The sequence below is a fragment of the Mobula birostris genome, chromosome 28 (assembly GCF_030028105.1).
Source record: "Mobula birostris isolate sMobBir1 chromosome 28, sMobBir1.hap1, whole genome shotgun sequence".
In the NCBI taxonomy this organism is placed as follows: Eukaryota; Metazoa; Chordata; class Chondrichthyes; order Myliobatiformes; family Myliobatidae; genus Mobula; species Mobula birostris.
Window position 1 is genome coordinate 35,750,784 of NC_092397.1, and position 10,666 is coordinate 35,761,449.

At 46.3% G+C, this 10,666-nt stretch overlaps 1 non-coding gene across 1 annotated transcript; it reads right to left on the reverse strand.

Moving 5' to 3' along the window:
* Positions 1-6,063: 6,063 nt before the first annotated feature.
* trnag-ucc (transfer RNA glycine (anticodon UCC)) lies at positions 6,064-6,135 on the reverse strand. The gene has a single exon. It is a non-coding gene; the product is annotated as a tRNA-Gly (tRNA).
* Between the last annotated feature and the right edge of the window lie 4,531 nt (positions 6,136-10,666).

Below are 10,666 nucleotides of genomic sequence, written 5' to 3' on the forward strand. Positions count from 1 at the left end.
TCCAAGTGGGGTCTGATCGGGGTCCTATATAGCTGTAACATTACCTGTCGGCTCCTGAACTCAATCTCACGGTTGGTGAAGGTAAATACATCGTATGCCCTCTTAACCACACAGTCAACCTGCAAATGATTGTATCAAGCTGTATTTTTTGCAGTTTTCTACACCACCTGTGAAATGCAGACTGCTAAGCACAGAACAATAAATACCACGTTGAGAAAACATAAACAACAGAAGTGCGAACAACTCTGTACACTTGAACTCAGGCGCTGCAGAGTCAGTCTGCCCCATTCCATCTTGGCTGAGTTATTATCCTCATCAACTCCATTCTCACGCCTTCTCTCCCCAGTCTTTGACTTCCTTACTGAGCAAGTAACTACCACCCTCCGCGTTAAACATACCGAGTGACTCGGGCTCCATCGCCGTCGACAGCAAAGAATTCCACAGACTCACCGCCCTCCGGCTCAAGACAATTTCCTTTGACCTTTGTCAGATTTGAGATGCTCATAAAATCTGTTATATCAGCAATATCACGGACAAAATGCTGGAAGAACTCAGCGGACTGTCTGGGTATTGCCTTATATTTGCAGCATCTGCACATTTTTCGTGCTGGTACATCAAGAACGTCGTTATTTGACGGTTTCTATCCCGACCTTGTTTTCTCTCTTACATTTTTATTCCTATCTGTGTTTCCAGACTTTTGTGTGTGCGACCAGGAGGGAGTTACAGGACTGAAGGGCAGTTCAACATCGGAAACTGCAGGGACACGAGATATGGGTCGTTCAGTGTCGCTGGTCTCCATTTGTAGTGCAATAATTATCAAACAATAAACAATGAAATCTGTTAAAGTAGCTCTTCTGTGACAAATCTGGCGTTTAACATTAAATCTACCGGCCTCATTGCCACCAAAGACTCTGCTGAAGTAATGCCCGAGAATTGTGATGTATTGGTCTTCAATCGTCCAATGTTTGCATCAGAGACAATGGCGTTTAATTGAAGTGTTTGTTCACGTGCCGTCACTAAGAAAATTAGTGAAGTGTTTGACCGTATCGCTGGAGATTGATGCTCTGTTTGAATCGAGGTCGTTGTTAATGCATCAGCTCAGAGTGTCTAACGGAGCTGTGAATTCAGGAACAAGAGAAATCACAGACTCTCACTGAAATGGTGTATCCAGTCATCTGACGATAGAAGACGTTTAGTATCCTTTTATTTCAGCCTTTGGAATTCCGGGTAAGCCGCGGTGTCAGCTGCCGTTGGTGGAAGTTCAAGTTTAATTCCAATGTTGTGATTGTGATATGTGAAAAGCCGGTTCACAGCATCGATTGTCAGTCACCATCTTCCAACCCCGGAATAGACCACTCATAGTCTCCATTTCCCATTCTGTCTCTGTGGCGCAATCGGTCAGCGCGTTCGGCTGTTAACCGAAAGGTTGGTGGTTCGAGCCCACCCAGGGGCGCTGGTGACCCGGCAGTTTTTGCAGAGTGTTATATTGCCAGCTGGGTAACGCTGTGCTGTGCGGAGACCCTGCGACTGCAGCGTTAACTTCAGTGGGAATTAAAATGTTTTTTAAAAGCTTCTCTTTCACACTATTTCTAGAGATCAAATCATTACACAACGTATTGAGAAAGAACAATGTTAAGCAATAACAGAATGCAGAATGAAATGTAACTGCGACAGAGACAGCACAGTGCGGGTAAACAATCAGGTGCCGCATCACAACGGGTAGATTGTGAGGTCAAGGCTCCATCTTATCGTCTCGGGCACCATCCAATAGACATAAAGGCGGAGTTGAAGCTATCCACGAGCCTGTACTACGTGCTGTCTTGTACCTTCAGCCGGATAGAAGAAGGGAAAAGAGAGAGTACAGTACCCAAGGCGCATGGTATATTTTTGTCAGGATTGTGTAAGTTACATACTCCTTCACCATTCTCTTTGACCATAAGTGCATGTTTCCTCGAGCGACATCTTTGGAACTAACGGACTTGCCGGGTCTAATGTCGTGGGCTTGATTAAATTTTGGATCATTCAGTTGGCGTCTAATTGTTTTCATCCAACATAGGCTCCCCATCATTTTATTTTCACTGTGGATGTCCAATCCCTATAAACGTCCAGCAAACCACCCACCCCCGCACCAGGAAGGTCTCAAATCTCTGCGCTTCCATCGGGAAACCAGACCCAACCAGCTCCCCACCACCACCATTCACCTCCATCTGGCCGAACTTGTCCTCCCACTTCCCTTAAACACAAGGTGAGCCGTGGACACTGGCATGGGTCCCAGCTGTGCCTGCCTGTGTGTCGGCTCCGTGGAACAGTCTATGTTCCAAGCTTACACTGGTGTCGCTCCCTAACTTTCCCTACACTATGTAAATAACGGTATTGCTACCTCTTTCTGCACCCATGTGGAACTCATCTACTTCATCAGCTTTGCCTGCAACTTCCACCTTGCCCAAAAGTTTACCTGTCCCATATCCGACAGCTCCCTCCGTTTTCTCCATCTCTCTGTCTCTATCTCTGAAGATAGCTTGTCTACTGATGTCTATTATAACCACACAGACCCTCACAGCTACCTGGACTATACCGCTTCGCATCCCATTACATGTAAAAATGCCAGCCCCTTCTCTCAATTCCTCCGTCTCTGCCGCATCTGACCTCAGGATACAGCGTTTCATTCAAGAACAAAGGGGATATCGTCTTTTTTCAAAGAAAGGGGCTTCCCTTCCTCCACCATGAAAGCTGCTCTCAACAGAATCTCTTCCATTTTGCTCACGTCTGCCCCCACCGCATCCTCGCTCCCTCCCCTGGGCAGAGGGTTTGTCTTGTCCTCACCTACCTCCCTCGCCCCAGCCTCCGCCTCCAGCACACAATTCTCTGTAATTTCCACCATCTCCGGCGGGATCCCACCACCAAACTCCCATGTGTGTCCGTCCCTCCCACTGATCTCTGTCCTGGCACTTATCCTTGCAAGTGAAACAAGTGTTACACCTGTCCCTACACCTCCGCCCTCAGTACTATTCAGGGCCCCAAGCAATCCTTCTAGGTAAGGCGACTCTTCAGCTGTGAGTCTTTTAAGGTCATCGACTGCATCCAGTGCTCCCGGTGCAGCCTCCTGTATATCGGTGAGACCCGACACAGATTGGGAGACCACATCGCCAAGCACCTACACTCCCTCCACCAGAACAAGCGAGATCTCCCAGTGGCCACCCATTTTAATTCCACTTCCCATTCCAATTCCGACATGGCAGCCCATGGCCTCCAGTATTGTTCCGATGAAGCCACGCTCAGGGTGGAAGACCAAAACATTATATTCCGCCTAGGTAGCTTCCAACCTGATGGCATGAACATCGATTTCTCAAACTTCCAGTAATGTCCCCTCCTTCATGAAGCCCCATTCTCTTTTCCCTCTCTGATCTTATCTGTTACCTGCCCATCACCTCCCTCTGGTGTTCCGCCCCCTTCTCTTTCTTTCATGGCCTCCTCTCCTTCCCTGTTCTCCAGCCCAGTTTCTCTTTCACCAATCAAAGTTTCAGGTCTTTAATTTACCAGCCACCTCCCCACCCCCACCGGTTTCAAATATCACCTCGTGCTTCTTCCTCCCCTCACAGTCTAACTCTGATTCCTCATTGGTTTTTGCTCCAGTCCGGATGAAGGGGCTCGGTCCGAAACGTCGACTGTATTTTTTCCCACAGATGCTGCCTGGCCTGCTGAGTTCCTCTAACATTTTCTGTGTTGCTTGGATTTCCATCATCTGTAGATTTTCTCTTTGTGCCTCGATCAATGTCACTCCACACTAAAAACATCGTACACCCTTCCGTCTCTGAACCTGGCAGCCCGTTCCAAGCACCCACCCCACTCTGTCTAAAAACGTGACCCGCACATCTTTAAACTCTCTCCTACCTTAAATTCATTCCCGCTGGAATTTCAAATCCCTACCCTGGGAATCCAATTCTGACTATCTGCCCAATCTATGTCTCTCATAGAGTCAGGAAGCGAGCAAGTAGCATCACTGTAGACCCATCACACCCTGGACATCACCTGTTCCAACTCCTTCCTTCTGGTAGGTGCTTTAGATCACTGTATGCCAGGACACGTAGGTACAGGAACAGTATCTTTCTGTATGCCATCAGTCTTATGAACACTTGAATTTTAGTCTATTATAAACCAAGTCCACCTGTATATACACTGGTATTCAGCACCTCATTGTATACAGTTCACAGTTATTTGCACTATTGTTTTGTTTGCTTTTTGATTCTGTGCAGCAAGAGCTCAGGGAAACCGACATCAAATTCCCTGTATGTGTCACATCCTTGACGATAATAAAGGATTCTGATTCTGATAATTTGGTCAAGTTTCCTCTCAGTCTCTGATATTCCAATGAAGGCAAACAAGCTCAAACACTTTAATCAGGCAACACTTTACAAATCTTGCCGATCCTTCCTGTGAAGTGTCCATTCTTGTAGAATCTGGAATAGAGTCAGAACAGAATTTAACGAGAAACTCTTGACGGATGTGAATTCCAACTCTGATTCACAACCAGTGAATGATAATTAATGAAACACACATCAAAGTTGCTGGTGAACGCAGCAGGCCAGGCAGCATCTCTAGGAAGAGGCACAGTCGACGTTTCAGGCCGAGACCCTTCGTCAGGGCTAACTGAAGGAAGAGTGAGTAAGAGATTTGAAAGTGGGAGGGGGAGGGGGAGATCCAAAATGATAGGAGAAGACAGGAGAGGGAGGGATGGAACCAAGAGCTGGACAGGTGATTGGCAAAAGGGATACGAGAGGATCATGGGACAGGAGGTCCGGGAAGAAAGACAAGGGGGGTGGGGAACCCAGAGGATGGGCAAGGGGTATATTCAGAGGGGCAAAGGGAGAAAAAGGAGAGTGAGAGAAAGAATGTGTGTATAAAAATTAAGTAACAGATGGGCTACGAGGGGGAGGTGGGGCATTAGCGGAAGTTAGAGAAGTCGATGTTCATGCCATCAGGTTGGAGGCTACCCAGACGGAATATAAGGTGTTGTTCCTCCAACCTGAGTGTGGCTTCATCTTTAGAGTAGAGGAGGCCATGGATAGACATGTCAGAATGGGAATGGGATATGGAATTAAAATGTGTGGCCACTGGGAGATCCTGCTTTCTCTGGCGGACAGAGTGTAGGTGTTCAGCAAAGCGCCTCCCAGTCTGCATCGGGTCCCACTAATATATAAAAGGCCATATCGGGAGCACCAGACGCAGTATATCACCCCAGCTGACTCACAGGTGAAGTGTCGCCTCACCTGGAAGGACTGTTTGGGGCCCTGAATGGTGGTAAGGGAGGAAGTGTAAGGGCGTGTGTAGCACTCGTTCCGCTTACACGGATAAGCGCCAGGAGGGAGATCAGTGGGGAGGGATGGCGGGGTGGAATGTACAAGGGAGTCACGTAGGGAGCGATCCCTGTGGAAAGCAGAGAGGGGGGGGAGGGAAAGATGTGCTTAGTGGTGGGATCCCGTTGGAGGTGGCGGAAGTTACGGAGAATAATATGTTGGACCCGGAGGCTGGTGGGGTGGTAGGTGAAGACCAGGGGAACCCTATTCCTAGTGGGGTGGCGGGAGGATGGAGTGAGAGCAGATGTACGTGAAATGGGGGAGATGCGTTTAAGAGCAGAGTTGATAGTGGAGGAAGGGAAGCCTCTTTCTTTAAAAAAGGAGGACATCTCCCTCATCCTAGAATGAAAAGCCTCATCCTGAGAGCAGATGCGGCGGAGACGGAGGAATTGCGAGAAGGGGATGGCGTTTTTGCGAGAGACAGGGTGAGAAGAGGAATAGTCCAGATAGCTGTGAGAGTCAGTAGGCTTATATTAGACATCAGTGGATAAGCTGTCTCCAGAGACAGAGACAGAAAGATCTAGAAAGGGGAGGGGGTAATTAATGAATAATTAATTAATTAATTAATTAAGTAATTAATGATAATTAATGAATCAATTTACACTCACAGCCTGAATTAGCGTGAGTCGATTACTAGGTCAATGGAGTTCTGCGTAGATCGTGTCTATGTCAGAGGTTTATATGTTATGTAGTCTAAAACTGTACACCCTGCGATGGACGGGAATTGAACCCGGGTCAACTGCTTGGAAGGCAGCTATGCTCACCACTATACCACCATCGCTCAATGACGTTACAAAGCATCTGAGTAGTGAGGCATCTTCTATTGTTCCATGCGACTTGACCAGTCCCCGAGCTGCTTTCTGTCGGATCATTCCTCACTCTGCTGCAGGTCTTATTCCGGTAAATTAATGTCGCCATCCCCAACAGACCAGAGTTTTACAACCCACATAATAAGTTGCCGGTGAACGCAGAAGGCCAGGCAGCATCTATAGGAAGAGGTACTGTCGATGTTTCGGGCCGAGACCGTTCGTCAGGACTAACTGAAAGAAGAGATAGTAAGAGATTTGAAAGTGGGAAGAGGAGGGAGAGACCCAAAATTATAGGAGAAAGCAGGAGGGGGTGGGATGGAGCCAAGAGCTGGATAGTTGATTGGCAAAAGGGATATAAGACATCATGGGACCACGCCAGCCGTTATTTATTGATTATTATTATTATATATATCTTTCTCTCTCCCTTTTTCTCCCTCTGTCCCTCTCACTATACTCCTTGCCTATCCTCTGGGATTCCCCCTCCCCCTTTCTTTCTCCCGAGGCCTCCCATCCCATGATCCTCTGATGGTGGTGTGGAGAATGCTGAGGAAGATGAATGGCATCAGAGGTTATAACTAGATTCCAGTATTAGTGGAGAATGGAAATTTGATGCAGAGGACAACGAAAAGGCAAAGTGTTTGAGAAACACGTTTGCAAACACACATAGTCTAGACAATATAGGGGATGAGTGTTTTAAGAGAAGAGAGAGTCTCTTGGTGGACAGTGGGGAGATTTGTGAGAAACAAGAGGCATTTGAGATTGCCATGGATGATGAATTTACGTTGGCTGAATTGAAATTTGCCATCAATGGGGCAAGAACTACAGCCCAGGGCAGGATATGGGAAGCTATCATATACTGTACTCCAGTATCTGCCTGAGGCAGTCTAAAAGAAGTTGCTTGAGTTTTATAAGAAGGTCTGGAAGCAAAGAATGCTCCCAGGAGACTGGAAAAGGTCTGTGGTGAAGCCTGTTGTAAAACCTGGGTGGGATCCGATGCTGTCCAGTTTCTACAGGCCTGTTGTCTCACTTCCTCACTGTGTAAAATAATGGTGAAAATGATAGTAATTAGGCTGATGATTGTTTTGGATAAGAGAGAATTACTTCGTCACTACCAATGTGGGTTTTGCAAAGGGAGACCTATGACTCCCTTGTACTACTGGGAATGATATCTGGGAATCCTTTTACACTGAAAGAATCGGTAGTTGCAGTGCTTTTGAACATTAAAATATTTTTATGATATGCGATGGAGGGAGAGGCTTTTTACTAAACTCATTAAGCTTGGTGTTCATGTTGGTTTTGCAAATGGGTATCTTTTTTTTTTGTTTTGGGGGGTTATTTTCAGTGAGGGGGGTCATCAGAGTTTGCGGAAGAAAATGTACCTCCCTTCCCAGGGTAGTGTTATCTGTTTAATATTGTTTAATCTGATAGTTAAGTATACTTTTTAATGATCTTGGGCCTGAGTTCAGTTTGGCTTTCTATGCTGATGATGAGGCTCTGTGGAAAAGGGGTTGTAACAGTTCCTATGTGGGAAGGTCTTGGACAAACAGCATTATCAACAATGGGAGAATGGTGTTTGGACTGTTCTAAATCAGTATATGTGTTTTATTTTTACTCATAAACATAGGATCTTGGCCTAAGATACCAAAGATGTACTCTTTTACATAAATGCTGCCTGGATTTCTGAGTTCCTCCAGAATTGTGTGTTGCTGAGGGAATGGTATCGATTCTGGAGTGAGGGCAATGGAGGTTGTTGCTGGAGAGGAAGAGGCAGACTCAATTAGCAACTTAATCAGAACCAGATTGAATATCACCGGCATATGTCGTGACATTTGTTAACTTTACAGCAGCAGTACAATGACATCCACGATAAATAAATATAGAGAAAAAACTGAGTTACATTAAGTATTAAATATTTAAGTTAAAGAATGTAGTTAAAACATGAATTAAAACATAAATTAAAAGAAAAAGTAGTTAGGTAGTGCTCTTGGGTTCAATGCCCATTGAGAATTCAGAATTTGGGTGTCAGAGGGGAAGAAACTGTTCCTGAATCACCGAGTGTGTGCCTTCAGCATTCTGTCCTTCCTTCCCGATGGTAACAGTGTGAAAAGGGCACGTCCTGGGTGGTGGTGATCCTCAATGATGATCGGTGCCTTCCTGAGGCACCGCTCCTTGAAGATGTTGTGTACTACCGAGCCTGGACCCATGGTAGAGTTGACCAGTTTTACAAGCTTTGGCTATTTACTTTGATCTCGTTCAGAAGCCCCCCCCCCCACACCAGATGGAGATGCAACCGGTCAGAATGATCTCCACTGTACGTTTGTAAAAGTTTATTTAGTGTTTTAGTTGACAAACCAAATCTCCTCCAACTCCTAATGAAATATAGCCGCTGTCTTGCCTTCTTCATAACTGTATCATATGTTGCATCCAGGTTAGATCCTCAGAGATGCTGACACCCAGGAACTTGCAATTGTCCACTCTCTCCACTTCTGATCCCTTGATGAGGATTGGTTTGTGTTCCTTCATCTCACCTTTCCTGAAGTCCACAATCAGCGTTTTGATCTTGCTGACGTTGAGTGCAAGATTGTTGCTGCAGCAACACTCCACTAACTGGTAGTTCACCCTAATTTATGATTTATTGTCACCATCTGAAATTCTGAAAACAGTGGTTGTATCATCAGCAAATTTATAAATGCTGTTTGAGCTATGCCTAGCCACACAGTTCTGGGTGTAGAGACAGTAGAGCAGTGAGATAAGGACACAGCCCTGTGGAGTGTCAGTGTTAATTGTCAGTGAGGTGGAAGTGTTATCCCAATCCGCACAAATTGTGGTATTCCGGTTAGGAAGTCATGGATCCAGTTGCAGAGGCCTAGGTCCTGTAGCTTGAATGTGGAGTGAGAATTAATTCCTGCGCTGGGATTGGGCCACGGCGAGTGTGGCGGAGTGGGAAGAAGTTGCTGGTGACTATAATTGCAGCTGCCTCTCCCCTGACCATGGGAAGACGGTTTCCCATTAGCCCATTTCCCAATGTCTGTTGTTGCTGGACAGTGAGTATTCTGAGTGGTGAATCCCATGGGAAATGAATGTTGTGTCCATCCCTCTGTTCCACTCCCGGATCCATACCGGGAAGTGGTGGGGTTTGTCTGTCTCTTCCTTGGTTTGGAGCTCCTCCATCTGCTGCTCAGAAGAAGCTGAGAACTGCAGCCTGTGAGTGGCCTCACACACTGGCACTGGCTGCACCAGTCGCTTCACACCGTGTCTGCCTTTTACCTCTTTCACTTTCCTTCTCCTACCTGCAGGAAAGACTTCAATGTACGCCAATGTTCCCTCTTGCCAAGGCTCAATGAACAGAACAGTGGCTCCATCTCTCACACACAAGGTGTGTTACTGAGCACAGAGGCACTGACAGCTCATTCGTTCCACAGTCTCAGACAGCAGAGACATTCAGTCCCACACTGAGCCCAGGACCCAGACACACATTTCCAGTACAACAGTTACAGTGAAACACAACTGGTCAATATTTCCCTGGTCCCTGGGAAAATATGGAACATTTTCAACAACTTCCTTGAATGCCTTCCATGCGATTTTCTCTGGTCCCAATGGAAGTTCTTTGAACTGCCTGTTATTGCTGGCCTGCTTGATTTATGGACCAACACAAGTGCCTCCCTTAACCTTGGCATCAAATAATCTGACTTGAATTATGAATTGAAATATAAAAATATAGGAAATTTCAAAGAGATGGTGTGTGATAGGGACATTGGATAGTGATTTTCAATATCAGCAGTCCAAATCCATAAGATATGCGTACCTAAAAGTAATCAGGAAGCAAAATATTTGTTGTCCAGTGTAGTTGGCTATGTGGGTGAGAGTGCGGGGGAAAGCTGAGGACTACAGGAAGGTATCAGTGGACTAGACAGGTAGGCAGGTATAATTTAATCTGAGAGGTGAGGTGATGCAGGTGGGGAGCCCAAACAAGGCCAAGAGACAGACGGTACATTGTGGAATCTGGAGAAGAATAGAGGGTCAGAGGGAGAGCATGTGGAATGATTCCTCAGGTTAGAAGGATGGAGCATTCGATGGGTTTAAAAGGTGGATGAGAGGCTTGCTTTTGTTGGCTGAAGGTACAGAATGGCAGGGGAGGGAGCTCTGGTGGAATTGTATAGACACAAGTGGGGTCACGGCTGGAGCTCTGTGTACAGTCCTGGTCAGCACACCACAGGCTCACACCCACATCCAAATGAGGAGCAGGAGTCCCCACTCAGCAACTCCCACCTGCTCTGTCATTTAATAAGGTCATGGCTGTCCTGTTTCAACATTAAACTCCATGTTCCTGTCTGCCCACAGGAACATTTCACCCCCTCCTTATAAACTATCCCCCTCTCTTTCCCTTAAAAGCATACAAGGATATGATCCAAAAAACCTGTCAGTTAATCAATTCCAATGTCTGAGGGTGCATTAAGATTCAGAAAAGAATCCTCTGATCTTTTGCTCAAGTCATGAAATACT